At 37.2% G+C, this 16,831-nt stretch overlaps 1 long non-coding RNA gene across 1 annotated transcript; it reads right to left on the reverse strand.

The window, feature by feature from the left end:
- Positions 1-12,226: 12,226 nt before the first annotated feature.
- On the reverse strand, positions 12,227-14,672 carry LOC141285336 (uncharacterized). Its single transcript, XR_012338586.1, has 2 exons — positions 13,377-14,672; positions 12,227-13,262 (listed from the first exon to the last, which is right to left on the reverse strand). It is a non-coding gene; the product is annotated as an uncharacterized lncRNA (long non-coding RNA).
- Positions 14,673-16,831: the final 2,159 nt, after the last annotated feature.

The raw sequence follows: 16,831 nt of genomic DNA on the forward strand, positions 1-16,831 counted from the left end.
AAAAACATAAAATCCTTACTTTTAACAAATTTCAAATGTTTATAGAGCTATTTTACAATATTTGTTTAAAACTATGCTGTCAGAGCTGGGTAGTAACTCATTACAAGTAATCTGGATTATGTAATCAGATTCCAGTACTTGGAATTAGATTAAATTACATTTTAATCAGACTACAGTTACTTTTTTATGGATTACATGATTACATATTATTTATACAATAGCAATAAATTATTGATCATTTATTGATTTTCCCTAATTCCTCTTTTTTCATCTTTTTAAATTTCTAAAATAGCCAACTGCTTATATACATTCAGGAAGTCTTCAAGTTTTGTGGACATTCACACAAAGATGTTTAAGAAGTGTTTCAACATTGCATCAACTACTGATAAACACATTGATTTTTATTTGAATTATCACTCTGTAGGGTATTTAACCATGTCTTTGGAAGGCTTTTGTCTTTCAAACACATTAAAATGCACAAATGCACAGATTTCTTTGTCATCTGATCCTCTTTCACCTAATATACAGGTATTTACTTGAAGTACCCCAGAGATTTTAAAACAAATATTTTAATAATTAAGTATCACATTTGCAAGTTCATTGGTTCTCTGACATTAGTCATGGTCACATGACATGCAGGTAAACAAATAAAATATTTCATTTTTTAGTAGGTAAACAATTTAGTTTAATTAAATTTTTTTAATGAATTAACTCATTTTCATTACACTCACAAACTCCCTGCAGTTCCTTCACAAACACTAATTTGGGAAACCATGACGTAATCTAATGTTTAACGCACTTCATGTTGTTAACAACAACAACTGGAATATATTTTCTTACTCTTTGTATTTTTATGTCAATATGGCACAAGATTGTCCAGTTCAATCAATGTGATGAACAAGGTAGGTCGAAAGTAATCTAAAAGTAGTCTGATTATATTACTGTCATTTTGTCAGGTAATTTGGAATCAGTAACGGATTACAATTTGTAAAAAAAATCTTCTCAGCTCTGTATGCTGTATAGTATCTACCTTAGCTATAGATCATGGCTTTGGCATGTTTAAAAAAATATTTTTAGTAATCATGAAAGCACCAGCTAATGCAGTTTCTGAGCATACTCTAAAAGAAAAAAGCTGCAACCTTTCCATTGAAAAGGTCTATTTGAAAAGGCTCTCAAAATGGAGGCAGAGTGCCTGAAGACACAGAACAAAGCCAAACATGGAGAAAAAATGGTGTAAAGTTAGGTGAAAAGAACAGTCAAGAGGTGTCAAAAAACAACAATCCCCAACTGTAACACATATTGCAAGCTAAGTTAATTAAAAAAGCTGGTCAAAAAGTGATTTCACGAGTATTGCATCACACTAATTTTTTTCTGATATTGTATTATTAGAAGATATTGCTCATTTTAAAGAATATATTGACCAAAAATCAGAGGTTTTGTCACTATCTGCTTGTCCATTTCCAAGTACAAGCAATTAAATCACTGCCTTTCAATATAATATACACTCTATAAGACGAAGGAGAAGGGGAATCAGAAAGGAATTTTGGGAACAATAGGAAACCAAAGGTGTGTCCAAGCTGGACAATAGCCAGCCCTTCTCTGAAGGATTTGATCAAAAGTCTTTTTAAGTGCATGATCTTATAACTAAAGAATAAAGGCATGTGAAAGAAAAGAAAACGAAAAAGAGAGAAAAAATCGGTATAAGTTTAGGATTAATATAGTGTCTGTTCTATTAACCACCTGCTAGAAGAAAGAAAAACAGAAAATCACCAATCAAATACTGAACTGGGAAGCCATGTTATAAAATAAATTAATATTTTAAAATAATTGTAATTATATATTAGAAACAAAACAGTCAAAACAAAAATCCTCAAGAATTTAAAAATATGAATATATAATTTTATTATATTATAGTTGATAGAATTTCATTATCCTATCTATAAATATTATTATATTTATATAAACAAAATTGTTCTTCTAAGTTACTATTTGCCATAAAAAAAAAAAAAAAAAAAAATATATATATATATATATATATATATATATAGTCACCTTTATATTTTTAAATTCTTTTTATGATTCAGTATCCATATATATGGTTGAATTAGCTATGTAACAAGTGGCAAAGTATTTCATAAGGTGAAGGTAAATATGCAAAGCAACAAATATTGTTTTGCCAAATGTACAGTTGTCAAGCACACAGCTATACGAAATCATTCAGGAAACTTCAAGCACCTGCTCATCTTGAATAAAAGAAAAGAAAGGTTTAAAAAATACGAAAGATCACTATACTGAGAATGCCACCCCTAAAGCATGCCTAAATCTTGTATTTTGGCTTCTTCCCCTTCCAGCAGACCATCTTTCTTAGGTTTCATGGGCCTGCAGAGTCCAAACCACAGAGGACAACAGCTGAGCAACGTAAAATCAAAGATCTGTCAGTGCATCTATGAGCCAAACATCTGCATTTCCCCTGAGCTGACCACACAACGCTGTATATACAGATTACTTGACAGTTTTCTTATATAGCACAGCATCATATAACAATTATGTCTCTTTTTTAAAGAAAACCAAACACTGAAATAAAACACTGACAGTGGCTGAGTTTAAAAGTCTTGTTTAAATATTTTAAAACTTAATTGTGACCCTGGACCACAAAACCAGTCATAAGGGTCCATTTTTTTTAAATTGAGATTTATACATTATAACTATTTGAAAATCTAGAATCTGAGAATATTGAGAAAAGTTGTCCAAATTAAGTTCTTAGCTCAAAAATTACATTTTGATATATTTACGGTAAAAGATTTACAAAATATCTTCATGGAACATGATCTTTACTTAATATCCTAATGATTTTTGGCATAAAAGAAAAATTGATAATTCTGACCCATACAATGTATTGTTACCTGTGCTACTTATGATTGGTTTTGTGGTCCAGGGTCACAATTATGCTGAAGCCATCAAAGCTATGCATAATAGCAATCTACATTGCCTAAATTTAGTATATTGTCTCATTGAACTGAAACAATTTTCTCTCAAACTGAGATGATTTCTGCATCCAAATGTTTCAGGCCCCTCCTGAGCATATAATAAAGATGTGTGAAGTAAGTCTGGCCCACAAAGCCAACCCCAGTGCCATTAATAACACGTGGCTCAGTGTGAAATTATTTGATGGTCGATTTGGACTGGCACCGCACCTCCGGTGAAGAGCTTCTGACAGTTCGTGTTCCCTTCCCGTTTCCCACTACTTGAATACAAATGAACAGACTGACTTTGAAGTAGGTGCCAAGATCCTTTAACTATGTTAGTGGGGCTAAGCCAAAAAGTTGAAAGACTGCTTAAAATCAGCTGAATGGGGGTCAGCAGGAGTGTTTCTTAATCATAAGGATATAGGATTTTACATTAGATCAGCGTCGTAGATTAACACAACAACACGCCCAGGCCTCACCAACCTGCACACCGTATCACGAGCAACGCACTACAATAATGTTAAAAATGCATAGAAGTATCAAACGTATCAACGTGTTAAACAAATACGCCGAATAAAAAAGAATCAAATGCTTACCGACTGTCTGTTTACTGTTTCCAAAAGGTCTCTTTGTACTCACTGTACTTACAGCACTGGCAGAAGGTATGGAGAACGTCCACTGTGGCCCATGAAAGCACAAAACACAAATGTGCAACTAAAAAAATTGAAACGAGCAAATGGATGAGATTAGGCGAGGGAAAAATACATTATAAAAAAAAAAGAAAGAAAAAACAGCGGATTGGGAAAAAATCATTCCCATGTTTATAAGAGATCGATTTTCCTTGTAATAAAACCATAAATAAGAGAAAGCAAGTCAGTAAAACCTCAGTATTGTACGATCTATGTGCCTGCTTAACGACCAAATGACAGGCAACATCTGTTTGTAAGAAAGCCAAGATCGAGTCTTTAAAAAAAAAATTGGCTTGATTTTCTTTCACTCTCTCTCTATAGCCCTCTCCCTCTCTTTCACTCACTCTGTTGAATGAAGCGAAACAGAAAAGAAAGAAGCGACTGTGGAAATTCGGCAAAAAGGAAAATGGAGTTGTGCACCAGTCCCGTCACCCCTTAACCTCGTCTCCTCCGCCTGCCTCTCTCTCTCTCTCCCCCAGCTGTAGAGGAGCAACCCAGGTAACAACTCCTCGGCAGTCCTCACGCTCCCCTCTCCCAGACCGCCCGACCGACGGACCGACCGCCCGCCCGCCCAACCAAACCCCCCCACTCCACCCTCGCACACATACACCTCCTAAAAACACACACACACACACACACACACACACACACACACACACACACACACACACACACACACACACACACACACACACACACACATACTTCTTGGAAGACTTCTCTGCACCAAAAATAAATACTAATCTGCAGTTCAGTCCGGCTTCTGAAAGAGTCTCGTTGGCCCTGTGCCATTGTTTGCTGGGGCGAAATTGTTTCGTGGTGGATACTGACATTTTGACTGAGTGTCTTCCTTTTTTTGTCTTTCTAGCAAACTATCCAAACATATTCTAGTGAAATTTGATTTTTTAAATTGAAATAGAGTTAGCTACGAGTGGGCCATCAATGTGCTCCAGCTAAGAATAGAGGCTCTTATTGTGGCACATCTTCTAAGGATCAGCAGTCTGCAAATATAGCGCTTAGCTATGTAGACGTACATAAATCAGAGCAACAAACCTAAATATACCAAAAAATAAAAAAACACCAGCAGTGGTGTTGAAATATGTTTTCAGCTCTGATAAGGCCAAACACAGCACTTTAAAAACCTGAGCTTTCACACTTTAAGATGCCGCTTCTACTCAGCAGACTGAAGCTGACACCCTAATAGACCTGAATGCCCGGCGGGTATGTGCCGTTTCCCAGGGGACGGGGAGAAGCCATGTGAACACGCTGTGGCGTTTCCCCTGGAGCGCTGACTGTAAGCAATACCTCCAGCGCCTCTTACTCTACTCCCAGTGTGGTGGTGGGAGGGAGAGAGTGAGAGTCGTGTACATTGTGCAGTGTGTCGGTGATAAACATATGCCTTCAGACTCAGTTAGGAAGGCACCATGTCTCACCCCTCCAAATTCCATGCCTCTCCCTCTCTGTCTGATATTCTACTCACGCACTGCTGCGGCACTGCTCCACCAATCCGTTGCATTAACCAAAATCTCAGACAAACGGGCCAGCGGTCTTTCTGTCTCACTCCTGACCAGTCCGATATTAAGCCAGAGCTAGAAACTGCACCAGAAAGTGACCAAGTGGGATTTGAAGGTCCGGAACTCTGAAATCCACTGAAAGTCAAGGATTTAGAATCAAACTTGAAGCTACTTAGTAACAAAGAAAAGTTCTGAAGATTCTATGTTATTTCTAGATGACTAAATTAAACATGATTTGTTACATTGAGCATGTGAATGTCTTTGCATAGGCATAAGATGTTCTTGTTGCCATTGAAGCACAAAAGCTTTTTTGGATTATGTCAAATCATGCTGGAGAACATGATCATCAGGTTTTTTCCACAGTTCAATTAACTAACTAAATACTAAAACATTCTCAGAATAGTTAAAGATCAATTTAATAAAGTTAAAATGTTTAATAATATATAGAAAAGTAATCAAAAAGTAATCAAATGTAATCAGTTACATTTCTTTAATAAAGTATTTGAAATAGTTACACTACTTATTACAGTACATTTGAAACAGAGTTACTTGTAATCTGTAATCTATTACATTTCCTATGTAACCTTCCCTACGCTGCATGTGGTGGATGATGTACTGAAAAAAGTACAAAAAAAGTAAAAAATGCTTCTATTAAGCATTTTTAATTTGGGTAATATTTTAATACTATTAAAATCATTAAGAATTATGCATAACAAAGTCAAAAGACTTTGTCAAAAGACAATTATTATTATTATTATTATTATTATTATTATCAATATTTCAAAACAGTTGTGTACATTTTTTCAGGATTCTTTGCTAAATAGAAAGATCCAAAGATCAGCATTTATCTGAAATGAAAAGCTTTTGTAACATTATACACTATAACATTCAAAAGCTTTTTTTGGGAAAGGAATTATAGAAATTAATACTTTTATTTAGCATGAATGCTTTAAATTGATCAAAAGTGATGATACAGTACAGACATTTATAATGTTACAAAAAAATTCTATTTCAGATGCTGTTCTTCTAAACTATTCATCAAAGAAACCTGAAAAATTCTACTTAGCTGTTTTCAACAGAATAATAATAATAATGTTTTTTTGAGCAGCAAATCAGAATATTAAAATGATTTCTGAAGGATTATGTGACTGAAGTAATGATGCTAAAAATCAGCTTTGAAATCAAAGAAATAAATTACATTTTAAAATATATTTAAAATAAATATATATGGATCAAATAAATGCAGGCTGAAAATGCCAACAGAAAAGACTTCTTTAAAAAACATTAAAAATCTTACTGTCCAAAAACTTTTTAAAATGTAAATGATAATAATTTTAATTTTAAAGCACAGCCACCACAAAAGCAAACTTTAGCACCTCTTTTTACTTTAAGATCATTCCGAGGATAAATACGAGGATTTAGAATCATAACAAGATATAGTTTAATAGCTATGATATTGTTTCTGAAATCAAATCTTTGCATAGCTATGACAGGAAACACTGGCATCTAGCAATGCCTTGGAAAACACAGTTAATATAAAAAAATACAGCATATTAACAAACCCAAATCCCAACACTGACCATATGTACTTATTTTTCTTCTTTTACTACAAAAGCAAGGCCTCTACATTTGATTAAGTCACAGCATGTTAAATAAATTATCAATATTAGCACATCAATAAAACGGCGCAGTTTACAAAGGTTAAATACGAAGTAAACTGTGTCTCAATTACATCCAAAAATGTAGCGTGACCATTCAGCCCTTTGTCCCAGGCTGAGACATCACCTGCTGCCCAGCAGTGATACTAGTTAATTACTGTTAATCTCGTGGGAAAGAAAATGCTCCAAAGTGGCATTTTGTTTTCATTACAATGCGGTCTGCAGTCAAGAGAAAACAGCGCCGGTGGACCAATTAGTGTCATTTGGCTCTGATTTGCGGTGAGCGTCAAGCATCTTCCCCTTTGCTTTATGTTATCTGTGCTCCACATCTTAAGAATGTATCGGAGAAATAAGAGGATAGTATCCCAGTATAGCCAGATCGAGCTTTATGCAAGATGATGCATGTGAGGCTCGGAGGACATGAAGAGTCTCTTTGTTCCCGTCTACCCATGAACCACTGCAACACTATCCACTCTGTTCCGCATCCACCCTTCAGGATTGGTTGAAACCGATTCGAGACCATGACTCAGCCGGTTCCTCTGTGGTTCTCAGAGGGTTACAGTCTTGCGTGTCCCCAAATGACCTCACACGCTCCGGCTTTTAATCCAACACGGGTCCGGCCGGCACCCTCCACGTCCACACTACTCCCCCAAAGCCGGGCATCAAGACAAGGATAGTTCCAGCTTCTGCAAACTTGTTTAATTTAAAATAAATTACCAGCTTAAAGACTTCAAGGCCCATAAAGAATGAACGCTGTAAATTTGTCAGCAGAGTAAAAAGGATTATTCGAGTCTGGATAAACACATAAATCATGATGTAAATTAATAAACAGTATGCAAAAAACGTTGTGGTGCCTGCGGGAAAGCTTGTGAAAGCACCGTATAATGTACGATAATGTACTCACCCCCTTCTCATCCAAGATGTTTACGTCTTTCTTTCTTTCGTCGTAAAGAAATTATGTTTTTTGAGGAAGACATTTCAGGATTTCTCTCCATATAATGGACTTCTATGGTGCCCCGAGTTTGAACTTCCAAAATTTCAGTGCGGCTTCAAAGTGCTCTAAACGATCCCAGCCGAGGAAGAAGGGTCTTATCTAGTGAAACGATCGGTTATTTTCATAAAAAAAAAAAACAATTTATATACTTTTTAACCTCAAACGCTCGTCTAGTTTTGCTCTGCCTGGACTCAGTTTTTTCCAGTTCAAGACAGTTAGGTTATGTCGTAAAACCCATTTCATGTCCTCCCTCAACTTCAAAATTGCCCTACATCGCTGTTTTACCTTTTTTGTTAAGGGTGTTTGATCTTTCTTGCATGTTCACTTTGCAAAGACTGGGTCAGTACTTCAGCAGCGATGTAGGTTTTGAAATGATTTTTGAAGTTGAGGAAGAAAATAAGATGTTTTTCGACATACTCTAACTGTCTTGAACCGGAAAGTTCAGGCAGAGCAAGACAAGACGAGTGTTTGAGGTTAAAAAGTATATAAATTGTGTTTTTTTTATGAAAATAACTGATCGTTTCACTAGATAAGACCCTGCTTCCTCTGCTAGGATCATTTACAACTGCATTTGGGATCGTTTGAAGCCACATTTAAAATGCATTTTGGAAGTTCAAACTCGGGGCACCATAGAAGTCCATTATATGGCAAAAAACATAATTTCTTTTACGACTGAAGAAAGAAAGACATGAACATCTTGGATGACAAGGGGGTGAGTACATTATCTGTAAATTTCTGTCCTGGAAGTGAACTTCTCGTTTAAGCTTTGTATAAACAAAAAGATCTTCATTAACTGCACAAGATGAGAAAATCTAGCTGTGATAATCATAAGCGAAGAAGAACGTCTCGCGCAAGGCTATTCGCAATAGAGTCGCAAAGTAAGTTACTCTCAAAATAAATGATGTTTTATAATGCTAATTAGCCACTTCTTGCATAATCACGACAGTCGTTTCACTGCTGGATTAAAGAAAGGCATATCGCAGCATTACGCTCTATCAGACAGATTCTTGGCTCAAGGGGGCAGAAATGAAAATCGTGCATCAGAAATAGAAAGGAAAGGCAGTCTTTTTATCCCTACACCAAGTGCACCTAATCTCTGAGATCCTAAGTGTGAGTTCAGGATCAAAAAACAAAAAATGTCTGCAAGACATCAGCGCGCATTACGAAGCCCCATCATCTTCGGCGAATCGCGCTGCGCAGAGCTCTCTGGAGCTCAAGCATTCCGAGGCTCTGTCTCGCATCCCCCGTTTCTTTTTTGTAAATCGCTGCACCTTTCTCTGTCTAGCGCCGTGCCCCCTCCTTTGGTTGTGCCCTTTTGCTACTCCTCTGCCACCCACTCCCTCCTTTTCTTTCTGTTTGCCTCTCTCCCTTTCTCTCCTGCCTCCCTCCCAAGCTTTCTCTCTCCCTTTAATTTACAAATCCTCCAGTGAAGGACAGGAAAAGTGAGCTCCATGGAAACCTGGCACCAAGCCATCTCATTACACCGCCAATTGATTCTGGCCCTACGCCACACTGCTGTCCCCTGCGAACCCACTTCCCATCATGCACCTGACATCCCCAGTCTGTCTGCAGCGAAAGAAAAAGACAGAACACACACAAACTCGCACTCGCTCCCCCCTCGTTCTCCCGCTTAAGCTCTAAACAGAGAAGACCGGACACAGTTCTTCATCGTGACATAATGAAATAGGCAGAAATGAAGAATAACTTGAAATAATTTGATTTATGAAAGACGAGATTCGTTTAAGGTCCGTAAAATATACTGCAGCCGGTCTAGCTTCTGCTAAATGGGGTGTTGAGACAAAGAAATACAGCGCGACTCATGAGTTAGACGTCACAGATAGGGTTATGGAGATATATGTCATTTCAAACTGTAGTGATTTCCTTGGCTGCAAGTCTTTGTTTACAGATCTGGCCATTAAAAATGCGTCTATTTTCACGCGGCAGCCTGCAATTCGGCACGCGAGGCCACGCGTCATGCCGCAGCGGCTTTTTTAGATTTTTTTACAACGTGGTTGCACTTCATACAATATCCACCAGGTGGCGCAAGGAACAACATTCTGTAGCCAAACCCTGCACAAAGAGGGATATTTGGACAGTATTTACGTCTGTATTTCATTCTGTATGTAACGGCAAAGTATTTATAATTTCGTTTCTTTTTTATTAAGGTAATTTAGAAAAAAAAAGTTTGGAGCATTTTTGTTCGTTAAACGTAAGCTTTTTGTTTCTTAAAGACCAAGCGGCAGACAGTGAGTTTACCTACTCTGTTTTTCAATTTGCCTTCTCAAATCACGAATTGGCTAAAATAAAATCCATAGATGTAAAACAAAAGATTTAAATACTAAGAGATATAAATGTGTGCTATTAGGTGCCAATCGTTTGTGCGGAGAGTGCAAAACACATTTTTAGGACATGAAGGATCAAGCTCGATCAGTTACATTTTTTTCAGTGGAAAATATGTAACCACTATTTTTTGTCAGACATGATAAATAAATATGTAGAAAGACTTAAATTACTACTTAACGAAAAAAAACGAGGATTTGAGGAGGACTGTTAACTGCATCATCACTGACTCAGAAAACAGTAGTTTCTAAATAAATAATTAAAATATCTCCTTACTGTTTGACAGTCAAGGTATTTACTTGTTCCAGTGTTTTGTGGCAAGCTTTAAACAAGGAACCCTTCCAAGCTGTGCTGAACGTGCGCTCAATGCTGCTGACAGGACCGTGTTTCCACCAGCGCTGCAAGTTTTTTTTTAATCACCACTGAATGTTAAAACATAATTTTAGCCCGCATTTGATCTTTGACGGATTAAAATGCAGGGCTATACGTCTTAAAAGTGTAACATGGAAATATAATGGATGTACTGCGAAAAAAGTTTTATACTCGACAGTAAGTACGTTTACATGGACAACAATATTCCGATTTTAACGCGATTAAATACTCTGATTAAGAAGTAACCATGTAAAATGATATATTTTAATTAATTTAATCCGACTAAAGTCATATTTTGAGTAAACACAAATCGAATTAAGACAGGTGGAGTATTCCTATTTTAGTCGCATTATGGAAGACATGTACACACCTTAATCACACTATTCCCCTTGTGTAGGATTTTTCGCCATATTTTGTGACAGGATACACAAATGCTGCGCTCCAGGCAGGTTTTTGAGCTCGTAAATCACGTCTTCAAAGAACTTTGTAGCGTTCCAAGCAAGTCACGCCAAGAATTTATTATTTTTATAGTATTAATAATTTGATTGCAACGTTAAATTGTCCTAAATATTACTCTATTTTTCCACCGTGTGCCACTTGCATAAACACCGCACCCCTTTATTGTTGTTTCTTGGGCTAAGTCATGTCAGAACTGGGAACTGGGAGTGCGTCGATCTAGTACGAGTTCACGGGTGGGAATTCACGGTTTTAACTGCCGTTCCAGTGCACTTTCACTGGTAGAAGTTTGGAAAAACACGGGTAACGGGTTGCCTGGAACGCGGCATAACGCTCTCAGTTGGTCGCGCTTTAGTTTCATTTTTATTTATTTATTTGTTTCTTCAACATGGGCTTAATCAAAGCTCATTGTTGATAAATAGTTTGTCTGTTATCATAATGTATTGTTTTATGGAAACGTATTTAACATTCAACCCCCTTTTGTGCATATTTGTTAGTAGGCCTAGTTATTTTAATTTTGTGAACGGGATTTCCGCTATTGTAATGTCTAGGATGCTTTTCACTTTTACTTTTGAATTCATGATCTTGGTTTTGCTTACATATTGGCTACACCTATCAATTTTAAGATTAAAACAAATTCTTAAAAGATGGATTTGTTATTTTTAATTAAACAGCATAACAAAAATAAAATAAAACTAACTTATATAGCATTTATTAACAAAAACTAATAAGACGAGGCACTCCATCACATGCTGTGTTATACGCCGACTAAACAATTTATTACAGGGCGCGCAAACACTGAGCAATCAAAATAATTAATTTAAAAATAACAATAAATAGCAAGTACAAAATTACAAAATACATTATAAAATTCAATATTTTAAAGCCACAGCAAATGAAGATTTACATGTTTGAGAGGTAGCTCGTCTTTTTCATACCATTTATACAATTTTAGATACACTTGATTTTATTGATTTGTGCAAGAGGAGAAATATAAACTATAGTTTAGAGTGTAAAAAAATTATTTGATGTATTATTGTGAGTAGTAGTAGTATTTCCTTTTATTTCATTTTGTGCTGTACATTATGATGTCGCGCTGCCCAATGAAGTTTTTTTTTTTTTTTAATACATAAAAGGAAAGGGAACCATTTAGATTTGGCCTAATGTCAATGTAAGTACTATACCCTAGTATTATAATCCTAATATTAAAAATAATGTCAACAAATAAACAGAAGGATCATTTTTCAAAACAATAAGGCTTTTATTATGTGACTGACAATGGATACAATTGTTCAGTATCACAAGTGCTCCAGTGAGTTCTGCAAGTTTTTAAACATATATATTTTTTTACTTTTTACTTTTTAAAAAAGTGGAAAAGTTGTTCTTCTATTTCGGAGAAGTTCGTTAAGTCTGTCTCTTATCAGCTTCCAGTCACGAACTGCGGGGTTGAATCTCCGACCAACAGCATCTGAAAGTGCTTGACGAAGGTTGTTGGGTAGTGCATTTTTCCCCCTGGAGCCGTCAAAGTTAACAGAACCTGCCCAGTTCTGATAAAGGTTGAGGGGAATTAACCTTTTAAACAAAAGAACAGCGAAACGATCTGCCCTTGGTTTCCCGTCTGGTCCTGTTGATTCCAGATACAGTTTATTCTCGGTCTCTACTGAAACATGATTTAAATGTACATCTGGAAGGATTACTCCCTGCATGAGAGACCGGCGAATACGATGATGGTGATGAGAATGGGAGGTGTTTGTTGGTGTTTCAGGCAATCTCAAATGGAATGATGTCATGATGGAAGGAGAAACCCGTGAATAATCTTGATTCGGCGAATTTTCATTATGGAGCATCGGATTCGTCACCACTGGGTTGTTGGTTAATCCTTCTGATGTTGAGCCCGCTAACGAATGATCTGGGCTGGTTTGTAGGTTGAGCGTCCGGACAGTCAGTGGTGTAGAGGCTGCAGCAGGAACACCGAAATCAGCATCAACCAGGTGCGCTGACAGCGAATGGTCTTCGCGAGCAGACTGAGGAGATGACCACATCTCAAAAGGCTGTTGGCAGTCCATTGGAGTATCCGCCGACGTTGAAGGAACATTGGCAGAAATGTCTGTGGATGTGGATTGATCCGCTGTCGAAGGATGAGTTTTCTCACTGAAACGCGCCTCCAACAAACCAATCCGTGCCTCTAAATTCAGAAGCCTTCTTGTGAATTCAGACATCTGTTCCTTGGAAACAGTGACTGCAGCAGGACATCTACGTTCAATTAGAACAGCCTGTAGATGGTAGCATTAAAATTAGTTTTGAATATGATGTTCACACCGCAGATAGGTATATGAGGCTGCTGCACATGGGGCTGCTTACATAAAAATAACTTATCAAATACCCACCGATTTCTTTTTTACAAGCCGGGTAGTCCCTGTTTTATTTTTGGTCTGTGGACTCTGCTTGTTCTCCTTGCCAGAATGCTATTGAGACAATATGTATGATGGTTAGCACACAACAAACATCTGAATGTACCAAAAAATTTAAGGCAGCGTTAGGCCAAAATACATTATAGACTACATACCTTTCGCTTGCTACTACAAGTGGGAGCGCTCCTTTTTGAATAAAATGCTGTGGCCTCCATTTCTTTCTCGCACAGTTAATACAAATGCACACAGTGACAATTTGTTAATAGGTCTATTTTATCAGTTGCTCACTTGCAGCCGATTTAAAAGACCGTAAAACGGCATGGGCGGCATGAACGTGACGTGGTCGATTTGTCCAATCACGGACGAGTTCATGAACGTGACGTCGACGATTTGTCCAATCACAGACTAGGTCCTGAATCAAAGCGCGGAATCCAAAACATATAGATGAAGACGTTCTGCTTTCTTGTAATTTGCTTGCTGCTTTCATTTTTACGTCACTGTTTAGATTTTATTCGCTGCTTGCAATGGCGATAACAATACAGTGCATCATTTCTCCCTGTTGAGCGCATTGCTGGACGATGTGTGTCAAATACATCCACGGTGCAATTAAGTACAACAACAGAAAAAGTGACTATAGTCATGCCACTATGTACAGTGGTTGAGGTCTAAAATGTTCTAATATTTGTTAAGTGATCATTTGCTTTACTATTTGTAAATTGTATACAATAAAAATATATTTTGTTCTGTAATTTGCTTGGCCTGACTTGGCTTTCATTAATGAAAAGAAAATGTAGTTGTTGTTATATTTGTCTTGAAAATATCGATATACCAACAACTATATTTTCTATATATTTTCATCTGTGTGCGTGCGTGCGCGTATATAGATAGATAGATAGATAGATAGATAGATAGATAGATAGATAGATAGATAGATAGATAGATAGATAGATAGATAGATAGATAGATAGATAGATAGATAGATAGATAGATAGATAGATAGATGAAAATAGAGAAAATATAGTTCAAGAACAAAATATAGAACAAAATGTGTACACACAAATGTTAATATACACTTTAAAAATATTAAATGATATCTGTTTAAAAAACTGTTTCACATGAAAAATATAATTTTATTGCATGTCGCGGTGTTATGTGTAGTTGAGTCAAAGAAGGCTACAGTTAGCCAGCTCTAGATCAGTGAGTCTCAAGCCACCCCCCTTCCCCTGGTTTGCATTTGTATAGCTCCAGTAATCATTTACATATAAAAGCTACACCGAGGCCAAGGTGACATGAATCATGGGGGGTGTCAGGTGCTAAGCCTTCCACATCAATTTTTGGCAGTTCCCTACAATTATCTGTGCTAACTGCGCATTCCTGTGGAACAGCCATTAACCTGAAACTTCTGCGACAATTCACAGTGTCGTTAAATGACGAAAACCACTTTTTTCATGCAGTGTACATCGCAAAACCTCTAGTGTCTTCATGTACTGTATATTGAAGTTTAGACAGTTTGCAAGAATATTTAGTATCACTGGTGTGAAAATGCTGTTAGATGGCGGTGGAGTAAACGGGAGTTGAGACTGGCAGATCCAGCTATTTTAGGCTACTTTGAATTTAAAGTTCAGGTTGCATTGTCCGATAAAAAAAAAATAAAAATGATCAGAACTATCAGCACAGTATATAACACTAATCTGGTTGCACAATAGAAAGAAATATGCAAACACTAGCCATGAGCCGTGTCAATTTCGACACAAAGGGAAGTGGGAACTATTTGTTTTTTTCAGTTATTTTAAAAGTAGCAGTTAATGAGGCGATCAGCGGCAGTATAAAGAGCGAAATGTTTATGAATAGCCGAATGGGGATGGGGGGTGAATGCTGCCTGTTTTGCCTTGTAATCAACATTTTATTGAGACTGTTTTTGGGGGGGTCCAACTGTGTAGCATTCGGTTTAATTGCGGATTCAGCATTCAAATGCATGCCAGGGAAAAGGGGAAAGCTTTCCTCACACGCTCCACCTATGATACACCCTCTTATCACAAAACATTAGTGTCCACACCCCTGACACACTGTACGAATATATACAGTCCATCCATCTGTAAAGTCATCTCAAAATGACCAAAATCAGCAAGCTGCATTCCCAAGACATCAGGGTGATGAGGTCTGCTGGAAGTTCTACTCAAGAAATATCCCGACATCTGAAATCCATTGGTGTACACGCTACATTGAGCACTATCCGGAGACACTACAAAGAAAGATCATCACACAAACGTAATCCTCGCAAAATAACGGAGTAAGTTACCCACTGCATGACGCGAACACAAACACTGGCCTAAATACCGGTTAATGCTAAGTGGTGGTTATGCATAAACTGTCAAATGTTTAACTATTTTCTGTTTTGCCCTTGATTTTAGAGACATTGTCCTATCCATAGAGAATATCACTCATCAGAATGATGAACTGGTGTCATGTTCCGTGAAAAAACAGCTATGGCGTGACAGCGGAGTGGAAATAAGCGAGCGATCCATTCGGAGGATAAGGCAAAAGCTTGGGTGGAAGTATGGGAAAACTCAACATTGTCCCATGATCAGAGACAAAAATAAAGAGTTACGTCTCCAACAAGCCCAAAAATGGATTGCTGAGAAGGAGTCATTTCACGATGTAATTTTCACTGATGAAACAACAGTGGCTTTGGACCGCTTTGCCACCATGTCATTTCGTAGAAGTGGGAGACACGTGTCTAAACCAAAGCCAAAGCACCCGCTAAAAGTTCATGTTTGGGGAGCAATATCCAGACTGGGTCCGGGACCGATTGCAATCTTCGAAGGCATAATGGACCGGTCTTTCTTTGAAAATGCTATTGTAACAGAAACTGCTGCCCCATACATTAGGGAAAACTTCGGAGCACATCACCGTTTTTTCCAGGACAATGACCCGAAGCACACTGCTGCAGGCAGACTCATTGCTGAACAGGGTGTAAACTGGGTGAAGACTCCCGCCGAATCCCCCGACATGAATCCCATTGAAATGGTGTGGCATGCTCTGAAAGATTATATTCGAAAAGTAGCAAAACCAACTACAAAGTCTGACTTAATTGATGCCATAAATAAATTCTGGTTTGAGGAACTTACAGCAGTGGCATGCAACAAGTACATAAACAGACTGTTTAAAGTTCTTCCGGCTGTGGTGAAACATCAGGGTGGACATACTGGAATGTAACGATGTATAAAGTTGTTTAAAAATGTCTAAGCATTGGCAAAACTGTAAAATGAAAATAAAATGTACATTAATGATCACTTGAATAAATAAGCTTTTTTAACGTTGTTGTTCAGAATCTGCTGTTATCAAAAACATAAAATAATACTGATAATACTGATAAAAATGCATAAACACGAGTTTAATGCATAAATAAACCTGAGTGAGCATAGTAGCCC

The sequence above is a fragment of the Garra rufa genome, chromosome 14, assembly GCF_049309525.1.
Source record: "Garra rufa chromosome 14, GarRuf1.0, whole genome shotgun sequence".
Classification (NCBI taxonomy): Eukaryota; Metazoa; Chordata; class Actinopteri; order Cypriniformes; family Cyprinidae; genus Garra; species Garra rufa.